Source organism: Schistocerca nitens, chromosome 11 (genome assembly GCF_023898315.1).
Source record: "Schistocerca nitens isolate TAMUIC-IGC-003100 chromosome 11, iqSchNite1.1, whole genome shotgun sequence".
NCBI lineage: Eukaryota > Metazoa > Arthropoda > Insecta > Orthoptera > Acrididae > Schistocerca > Schistocerca nitens.
The window spans coordinates 85,144,330-85,155,042 of record NC_064624.1 but is presented as its reverse complement, the minus strand read 5'-3'; the positions used below and the strand labels follow the sequence as shown (position 1 = coordinate 85,155,042).

The following is a 10,713-nucleotide window of genomic DNA, read 5'->3' as shown; positions in this document are numbered from 1 at the left end:
TCTTAGTTGCATGTGAAACATACCTTGAAGAATATACTTTGCTCCTGCTGATCTAAACCACTTAAAGGGTTCCAAGTTGTACTGAAGTATCACCGTTATGTAGTACTACTACTGAATGCAGCCTGTTTTGTCGGCTTTGGTGAATAATAGTCAGTAAAAACCTTACTACTTTATATGAAGCTGGTATCTGTACAGATACCATTGGTGATCTTGCAGCTCTCTAAGAATGAAATTATAATGAAATCCAGATCTTTAGCTGCTTACAGGTGTTGATAATTAGGTATATTCTGCACACAATTTCTGATCTGTTATTGCCACATTTCCCATGAAATGATAATATCTTACACTTACACACACACACACACACACACACACACACAAACTCAGGTCACCAAGCTACAGAATTATTATACAGAAACAAAAAATATAAATATCAATCTATTTTATTGGGCATTTACATATTATTACACCTTACTACAATCAACATTAAAAATATTACATGAACATAAATCCATCAGCCACACAGCAAAAAATAAGCTTAAATGGATAATTCAAAATTTAACTTGACACAGAATAGCCTTAAAAATTGAAATTGTATCAAGTGTCATCAGTGAAGAACTAAACATTTTTAAGTGTTGACACATGAACTGCAATCCACCATAATGGGTTACAAATACTCAGTTTAAGAATATAAAACATTTCTCCAACCACAATTTTACTTCACTTGGCTCATACTGGAAGGAAATCCTAGGTTTACCACCTGACAGTGGATCAATACTGTGGCTATGGCAATCTCTTCCACAATCACCAACTGAGGAACTGTTTATAGTTTGTACAGAAAATTTGAAAACTGTTTTTCATATCAATCAGGACACTCATTTCTAGAGCACCTCCTTTAACTGTCTCAAAGATAGCTGAAACACTATCTCTCTGCTTCTCCAGCAAATCAGCACACACACATGCTAACAATAGCTTGTAAAGGAAATACAAATTCAGGTGCACAATGGAATGACATCATACAGCCAATAATTTGGCTCTAGATACATTTATTGATAATTTCACTGGGACACACATACCAGGTCTAATGAATACTACATTTTACCCCACTGAAAAAAATTATATTCACACATATTGGACCTTGTAATGTACAAATAAAGCATTGTTTGAAGAGACTAGATTGCAGAATCATGCTGACGAGTGGCACAAGGAATAAAGCAATCACATGATTTATTACGAACATGGTATAGGTGCCAATGGAGGAGTGAAACCATCACTTTTTTCTGTCACAGCTGTTAGCAAAGAGATCTTTTGAAGAAGTACAGGGATAGTTGTTATATGCAACATACAAAACAACAACACATGATATGCCTTTATTTTTTTATAGCTGTAAAGAGTAATGTGGATTATTTGGTTTTCTTTTTCATTCAAGTTGAAAATGCGAGATCCATTCATGAAGCACTAGCCATTTTCAAGGATTGGAATCCCACCTACTGGGTTACTGATTTCTTATAATCTGAGACAAACGCAACTGATCAAGCATATCCTCAGACAAAAGTTTACTTGTGCCTTTTCAGTCAAACAGGTTTGAGGAAGATGGCTGTATAAATACCAAATGACATGAAGAGATTTCTGGGCATGTGGCAAGAAATTTCAGAATCACCAACAGAGAATTTACAGATCATACAGAAGAGATAGTGAGGCTTCTCAGAGAAACGAATATGCATCACCGTACGTTTAACAGCAGTGGCTATTGATACATGAAAAGTGGGTGGAAGCTTATGAGGACAAGGGCAATTTTGATACCATTGACATTACAAGTGGAGTTGACGCCATGAACAAGATTGTAAACATTTTTTTTCCTAAAATGGAACAAAGATGGGACCTTCAATGGGGCTACTAGGGATATAAGAAATCAATTTCTTCCAAGCCTAATTAGAAAGTACTGTCTGCAGAATTCTGCCATCAAATCATAAGACATGTTCCACTGTTTTTTCATTTTTTTTTTTAAAAAAAAAGCAAGTTTGTGAAACATGTCATGCAGTGATATGCACCAGGGAAAGTTGAATTAACTGCAAGACTAGTGAATGTGAACTTGGACAATGTTTTGTATGGAGAGTACAATGTTCAAAGACTAATTATGTTGTAAGCTTTGCTCTACCAAACTGCGCATGTGAAGATTTTGAGATATATAAATACCCATGCAAGCATTTCTGTGCAATCTTTATTTTCTATCCAGAGTGGGGTTTTGATAAAATACCAGAAAGCTGCAGGAATAGCCCATTAATCTGTCTTCACAAGATGTACAGGTTTGGTTTCAGAAGTGTGTCCGCAGTAATTTCACATGAAGACAGTAGCAATGAGGACACAGTTGAGGAAACACATATAGAGCATCACACCGATACCGTAACCATTTCTTTGCAGCAATTTGAAGTGAAGGTGTTGTTCAAACAGGTTTATAATCTCACATACAACTGTATCAACAGTGAAACATTATGAAAAGTACTTGAATCACTCAGCAACTGTGTGCCAGATTTGCAGTTAGCAAACCCTGTGCCATCAAATTCCCAACAATAATATTAAGTAAGATGCCATTACTTTTACAGGGCCTGGCATAAAGACCCCTCTCATTGTAATGTTCATATATTTGTGCCTTAATGGATAATTAACTACTAAGGAATAGATCACATGGAGGTCATAGCATTCTATTTGAAGGATCAAACAATAAGAGCTACCTAAAAAATACAAATAAGGGAGATCTTTATGCCAAGTTCTGTAAGCAAACTTTGTCACACATTTGAATTTTTAAGTAGCAGTAGTGAAAAATATTTCTCTGTGGAAAGTTAATAAGGTAGTTATATTGACCGTGATTTGTATTTCCTTTACCCAAGCAACAATGTCTACTTCTCATTACAAGAAATTCTTGGATTGTTGAGAAACTGTTCAAAAATTACAATCAAGTTGCAAACATTTATGTGCCACAACAAATGGCAGTTTGATACACACGTGAAATACTATATGGATTGTTTTCGTTCAGGAATACTATCAATCTTCCAAGATATCCTTGGAATATAACAGTCTTGATGCAATCTGGTGTGAATTTTCCCATGGACTGAAGGCCAGAAATCCATCATAACTGAACCTAACAAATAAATTAACAACAAGTAATTGAGTTATGCAACATGAAGACAACTGATACACATGTTTTCAAGGCACAATTCCAAAATTTAGTACTCACTTCTTTTGGTGCCCAATGACATTGCTCACCAGCTGCAATGCCCAGAACTGCTTTACAACTGAATTTAATAAACATTACTGGTATTCCAGTAACAGTAATTGCTTCTGTGTGGTATCTGCAGTAACTCTGCAAAGTTATTAAGAACATTAGAACCAAGGTGGTAGATATCCAATATGTAGGTAACTGATACACATTAAGCTTCCAAAGCAAATAAAAAAAGTCAATACTTACTTCATTTGGTCCCAATGACATTGCTGACCAGATACCATATCAAGGAAACACCATACTCTTCTGTCAGAGTGATACTGGGCAATCTCATGTTCATTAACAGGGCAGTCTATCTTTTTCTCTGTTTCATGTGAATCACTAGACATGTACTGAAGCAAGTGAGAGCAAGTGCATTCTTACTTGGAAAAAGAAATGCAAAATCTTTCCTCCATCAGTCATACGACATCTCAATGCCACTAAGATATATCTTATTTATTTTTTCCACCTTTTCAATTCTCAACATTGTCCCATATTTGAATTAACCTAATTTAAAGTTAAAATCTTTTACTTCATATTTTAAAAAGTTTGCAAGTTCTACACTACCATCTAGTTTAATTCCTCAGAAAAATCTTTTCTCTGATGAACAACGAAAAATCCAGGATGGAATGTAACAATATTATGAAAAGGATAGTTGTTGCTGCTCACCAAATGGTGAAGATGCTGAGTCACAGAAAGGCACAACAAAAAGACTGTCAGACTTATCTTTCGGGCAACAAGGGCCTTCTCAAAAGCGCGCGCTCACACTCGCTCACTCACAAACACACACACAAATGTAGCAACTATCCTTTTTATAATATTTTATCTACTGCTACTTCGAAATTCAAATGTGCAACAAAGTTTAAAAGCGGAGACCAACATAAAGACCTCAGCATTCCATCTCGAGGATCAGAAATGACGGAGCTTATTTGTATTTTACATAGACAAAGAGCTATCTAAAATTCAAATAAACCGTCATTTCTTACCCTTCAAATGGGAAGTTATAATGTGTTTAAGACAGATCTTGTAAGGCTTTTGGCATCGTTCTTCGCTATTGTTTGGAAGTTGATGGCACTGCCAATGGGAGACCACCAACTTCAGGATTTGCTAATTGCAAATCTTGCACACAGTTGCTCAGTGACTCAAGTACTTTTTGTAATGTTTCGCTGTTGCTGCAGTTGTATGTGAGATTATAAATCTGTTTACACAGCTCCCTTGCTTCAAACTGCTGCAAAGGAATATTCTGGGTTTGAACAACACCATCTGTATTTGCTGCCTCGACAGCCTCCTCAACCTCGACAGCCTCCTCAGCTGTGAACTGCCTCCTCAACAGCTTCGTCACTACTACTGCCTTCATATGAAATTACTGAAGAGCCACTTCTAAAGCCCACCCCATACATTTCATCAAGACAGATTAATGGACTAGTCTTATAACTTTCTGGCATTTTATCAAAACCCCACTCTGGGTAAAAAATAAAGATTGCACAGAAATGCTTGCATGGGTATTTATATCTCCGAAAATCTTCACATGTGCAATCTGGTATATCAAAGTTTACAACATAATTACAGTTTTTGGACTTTGCACTCTCCACACAAAATGAACCATCCGATCTCTTACTCACTGATCTTGCAGTTAACTCAACTTTTGCTGATGCATATCGCTGCATGACATGTTTCACAAACTTGTTTGTTTTTTTATGCAAAAACAGTGGAACATCTTTGTTATAAGCTTTGATGGCAGAATTTTGCAGACAGTACTTTCTAATTAGGCTTGGAAGAAACTGGTTTATTATAACCTTAGTAACCCCAGTTAAAGTCCTGTCTGAATTGTGTTTTAGGAAAAAATGTTTTACAATCTTGTTCATGGCTTCAACTCCATTTGTAGTGTCAATAGTTGGAAATCTGCCCTTGTCCTCATACGCTTTCACCCATCTTTCACATACCGTTAGCCATTGCTGTTGAAAGTATGGCCATGCACGCTCGTTTCTCCGAGAAACCTCATGCGTTCGCAACTCTTCTATGCGATCTCTAAATTCTCTCCCTGTTGGTGATTCTGAAATTTCTTGCCACATATCCAGAAATGTCTTCATGTCATTTGGTACACGTAGATTATCCTTTTTTTTTTCAACCATCTTCCCCATGCCTGTTTTCGATGGAAAAGGCACAAGTAAACTTTTGTCTGGGGGAATGCTTGCTCAATTGCATTTATCTCTGACTCCGAGAAATCCGTAACCCAATAGAGGGGGATTCCAATCCTTGTTCCAGTCCTTGAAAATGTCTAGTGCTTCATGAATGGATCTTGCATTTTCAATCTGAATGAAAAAAAAAAAAAAAACCAACAACCAAATAGCCCACATTACTCTTCACAGCTATAAAAAATAAAGGAATATCATATGTTGTTGTTTTGTATGTTGCATCTAACAAACAACTACCACCATACTTCTTCAAAAGATCTCTCTGCCAACTGCTCTGATAGCAAAAAAGTAATGGTTTCACTTCTCCATTGGCTCCCGTACAATGTCTATAATAAATCATGTGATTGCTCGAGTCTTTGTGCCACTCATCAACCTGATTCTGCAGTCTAGTCTCGTCAAACAATACTTTATTTGTACCATAAAGGGTCCGATAAATGTGAGTGTAAATAGTTTTCTCTGTGGGGTAAAAGGTAGTATTCATTTGACCTGGTATGTGTGTCCCAGTGAAATTGATTTCAACAAATCTGTCTAGAGCCAACTTAATGACTTTGAGAGATGTCATGCCACTGAGTACTAAGTTTTTGATTTCCTTTACAAGTGAAGGATGTATGTACCCACTTGCTTCAACACTTTCAGTAGCATGTGTGTGTGCACTTGCTGGGGAAGCAGTCAAATAATAACGTAGATAGCTCTTAGGCGGGCATGGCAATGCCAAATCTTTCTGTAGACTTGCAAGAACCTGTAAGACAAAAATGTATCAATTATTTAATTAAGAGCATTAAAAACAACAGATTTTAAAGTATACCGTCAACTGATCATGTAAAATTTTCTCCAAGCAGAACCCAAACTGGATACTTACTTTTGCCTTGGTATCCCTGTGTTCAGTTGCTGAGTGCATACTGTAATCGGGATACACCCTTATACACTTCATATTTAAAGTTGCTGGGCAGTTGGATTTTCTAGTATCCATGATCCTCAATCTCTTACGAGGAGTCACATGGTCTTCCTAAAGAGGGTAAAGAACTACTATAAAATTTATTTAATAAACTTTCCCTGTAACGAACTTGTTTTATGGAAAGTAAGTATATCTTAACACAGCATGATATTACCAAGTGCTCAGGTACACTAGACTCTTTACTTTTATAGTATTTTGGCCCCAAAACACAGTGCCTCGACCACACACTCTCCACTGCAAATGCACAACCAAAAATGGGGATGGGGACATGTCCCTGCATTTGCTTGAAGAAATGCTTTGTTTTACCTGGAACAGTTAATATATTTCTCTCAGACAAAAAAACATTGTTATTGTTAAATAATTCACATATGTTATTGTTAATTAACTAAATACAATGTGAGAAAACATTTCATTCATTTGACAGGTATTGTCAAAGTTCTGAACTGATGGAAGCGGATTGTCTATCTACTTTACACAGTACTGGAGCAAAATTTTACAGGATGTCACACCTATTGTATCTAGCAAAGAAATGGAACTGTCTGCCATGTGCAATGAGGATACCATACTGATTTCGGGCAACTGAAGTGCTTTATTGTGGTTCCAATAAATGTGGAATTAATATTCTTTGTAAACAAAGGAGATGTGAAGAACACTTATGTAGAAAAATGTAATTACTATAAATGTGGAATTACAAAAAATAAACTTAACTCGGAAGACAATAAAGCTAAACATGCCTGTCAATAGGTGCAATGAGCTGACTACTGTTTTACATATCAACACCACAATTATCGAAAACGATAGAAACCATTTCAACATGAACACAGCAGTATAGATTCATTAAAATTATTTGTTAGTTGGCATCTGTCACTTGTTGCTAAAGTGTTAGCACACCGGCTGCTGCTGTATTATAGGCAACAAACAGAGCAGGTCACTCAGCAAGTGCTGTTCAATTTAATTTTCGTGTTAAAAAAAGTAGGTTTAGCTCAGTAGAGGCAGAGCACAGGTTGGGATTATGAAAGGATGGGAGACGTATACATGTAACTCTGTGCAGTGTTGGAAGTGGCCATTATGAAATAACATGAATATGACATGCTCTGCTGACAACTGGTTTTGGAGTGACCAATGGCATAACTGTGGCAGATACGACATTTTATAGCCCAGAATTTAAACTCATTTGATAACCTAACCATAACATGATGTGCAATATATCCTAGAAAATGGCTGTCAGCATTTCAATGCTAAAAGCAAACTAATTTCTTCCTTTCATTAATTATGGCACCTGAAACTGTCCTCACACAAGCTGCATGGACTGCCAAATTACCAACTAATGAGCAGTCCTGGTTTGTATTCAGTTACAGGTTATAGGTGACAAGCTGATTTCAAATGAAATAATAATATGAAAAAGAAATATAAGGAATTAAAAAGTAAATACAATGTCGAAAATGACACAGCAGAGTGTTAGAAATAAAACTGCATCCAAACCTATTAACTAAATAAAAATTATGAAGTAATTTTGATAATATTTTGGTATAAAAAATATGAAAATCTGTCAAGACTCAAATCCACAACTTTATATGGATCAGGAATGTTTCTTATCCGTTGCACTATGCCACCACTCTACATTACACTAATGTAAGATTATTTGGTCCCAACGATCATGTGCTACCTTCAACCAGATCAGCCTTTCACATTATGTTACGATGTGAAAGCTAGCTCTAGCACCATAAAGATATTGTAAGGATACATAGTTATGCCTACTGTCTGAAAATGTTGTTTAAGGCCAATCTTGTTGAAGGCAGCAAATGATTGCATGGCGTTCAAACACATCAAGAAAGGAAGTCAGACAAGAAAATGGAAGTGGATTGATCAGCTGTTGTGGCAGTCAGGAAATGGCGAACAGAGATAGTTTGGACCTGACGCATTCAGCACTCTGGAGGAAACCAGCTCCGACAGGAATTGTCAACCAACTAATAATTTTAATCAGCCTATTATCAAATGCAAGTGTGTAAAAATTACTGAGTGTATGGCTGTGAAAATGGATAAATGACAAACAAGTCAACACAGAGGAAAATAATTAATACAATTCTGCCTTGCATATCACAACAACTATTAACAATAACAAAAACAGTCAATTCCATCAATTGTTAGTGCAGCTTAGAAAGAAATGTCCATTTAAAGTAGCCTATATATACTATCCCTAATTCCAGCAAACTAAGTTCTTCCTTCAAGTATACATATATGAACTAAAATGGTAAACCACAGAAAGTAATTAATGCAGCAGTTCACTCTTCATAACATCTGAAGAAGGCTCTTTAAAACGACTACTTCTCACGCAGTATGAAAACCCCACAGTTTTCAGCTGATCGAGAAGTGTTTCCACCTGAGAATAAAGTGACCAGTAGCATAAACTGAGGGTAACTACATTTAAGGTTAACTGGGAAACATGAATGAAGAGGGAAATTTTAGGCTATACAAAATTCAGTTATTTAATGTACACAGCCTTTCATCACATCTGATGTTTTTGACAGCTAAGGTAAGTAAGTGTTATGTTATTAATCATGGATGAGTTAACAAAATTGGGAGTTCATTTGTTTGCTCTTTTTCTTTTATTCCATTGTTATTCACTGACCACAAATTATGTTACTGTTGACTTGAGTTAAAACTGTGATCATAAAATGTTCTTTCAGTTGTGATTATGATGATGAAAAATATTTTCCAAGTGCACATGAAGTTTAATGACCTAGTTTTGGGGTTAACTGATCAGTGCTTCAGTTAACCTCATTTCAAGCACGCCTTGCCTTATGTCAACAAAAGCTTTATTAAGCATTATAATTATGCATACTATGAATTCCAGGTTGTATATACTAAGAATAAGACAATCACCCATCAAAACTATCCAGTACAAAAGTTGAAACTGGTTACTACATCCATGAAAAAGTTTTTGTAAAAATTACAAAATGATTTCTCTCCTACAATTGAAAAATATCAGTTTTCGGCTGTCAAACTCTTAACAAAAGTGGAAGAAAGACCTCTGACTACATTACTTCAATACAACATCCATTAAGCTTAATCACAAAATCTGCAAGCATCTTGGCACATTAATTTGCAAAGGGATTGAAATCTGTGACAGAGACCTGGGAAAGAGAGCATGATACGACGAATTGCTCACAGAATTCATGAAACTTCCATTACGTACATGAGACACTCCCCTCAAGGACCACAACTTATGATTCTGCATAATCATCATATGAAAAAAAACAGCATAATTTTGCATACTCTGCCACATCATACAAGCCATAAGCTATGACTTCTTGTCTTGAAGTCTTACTTAAGTTATTGTATGATACAGGAAATTATCTAATGACAAATAGAGCAAAATCAATCACGATCTGGGCTGGTTAGCCAGAATTCCTCCTTATCACCAACAGAAATAATACAGCACTTTTAAGGCTTATTTGACTGATACACTCCAAACTTAAAAATAATTTGCCATCTATTTCTACTATTGGTATTCCTGACAAGGTTATAGATGCAGACCTCAACATTTCCCCTCCTTGAGAAGTCAACACTATCCAGTAGAAGAACTGAGATAATATCTCCAGAAGACATTTTGCCTCATCCCAAGTCCTATGTTGTGAGACGAAAAACTAAGAAAAATAAATAAATGACTTAATAACTCACTCCCATCATCATTATCTCCAGTAAAAGCCAGATCAATAGAAGAAATTAAAATAAAATCTAGCAGGGCAATAAGAAGTGTGTAGATGTGAAAGAACACCTGTAAGAGAAGTTTAACTTTGAGGGCTTCAAAGTGTCATAACGTTCTGTACCCTATGAGGACCCATATTCACCAACGAGTATTTCTAAAGACTAAAACAGCTTACATTATCATCAAAATTTCAGTGTGGTGCTGAGAAAATTTTAGATCCTGACAGACTCTGTCTACCAATATAATCCAGGAATCCCAATAGAGTTCCAACATTATCCACACATATACTTAAGCAGCCACCTAAGCAGTGGTAATAATTGAAACATCGTAACATGTATTAATTAAGCGGACAGTTATTACTGAGCAATGGTATCCTGGACAAAAAGCTCTCACTCAACATCCATCAACAATACACCTTTGCTCAGAATTCAGTAGGGAGGCCAAACGTGGTCATGTTGCAACATTTGCATAAAGTGGCATTCATTACAGTGCTATTGATGAAAAAAGTTGTTTCATAGTTGATGTCACTGACCTTGCTGAAACTTTGGTGATAAACTAAGGATCTTACAGTCATTTGAATTACAGAGCTCCATAT

General features: G+C 36.0%; 1 long non-coding RNA gene across 1 annotated transcript; it reads right to left on the bottom strand.

Moving 5' to 3' along the window:
- Window positions 1-2,554: 2,554 nt before the first annotated feature.
- On the bottom strand, window positions 2,555-3,971 carry LOC126213363 (uncharacterized). The gene is made up of 3 exons (XR_007541145.1): window positions 3,467-3,971; window positions 3,236-3,361; window positions 2,555-3,139 (listed from the first exon to the last, which is right to left on the bottom strand). It is a non-coding gene; the product is annotated as an uncharacterized LOC126213363 (long non-coding RNA).
- Between the last annotated feature and the right edge of the window lie 6,742 nt (window positions 3,972-10,713).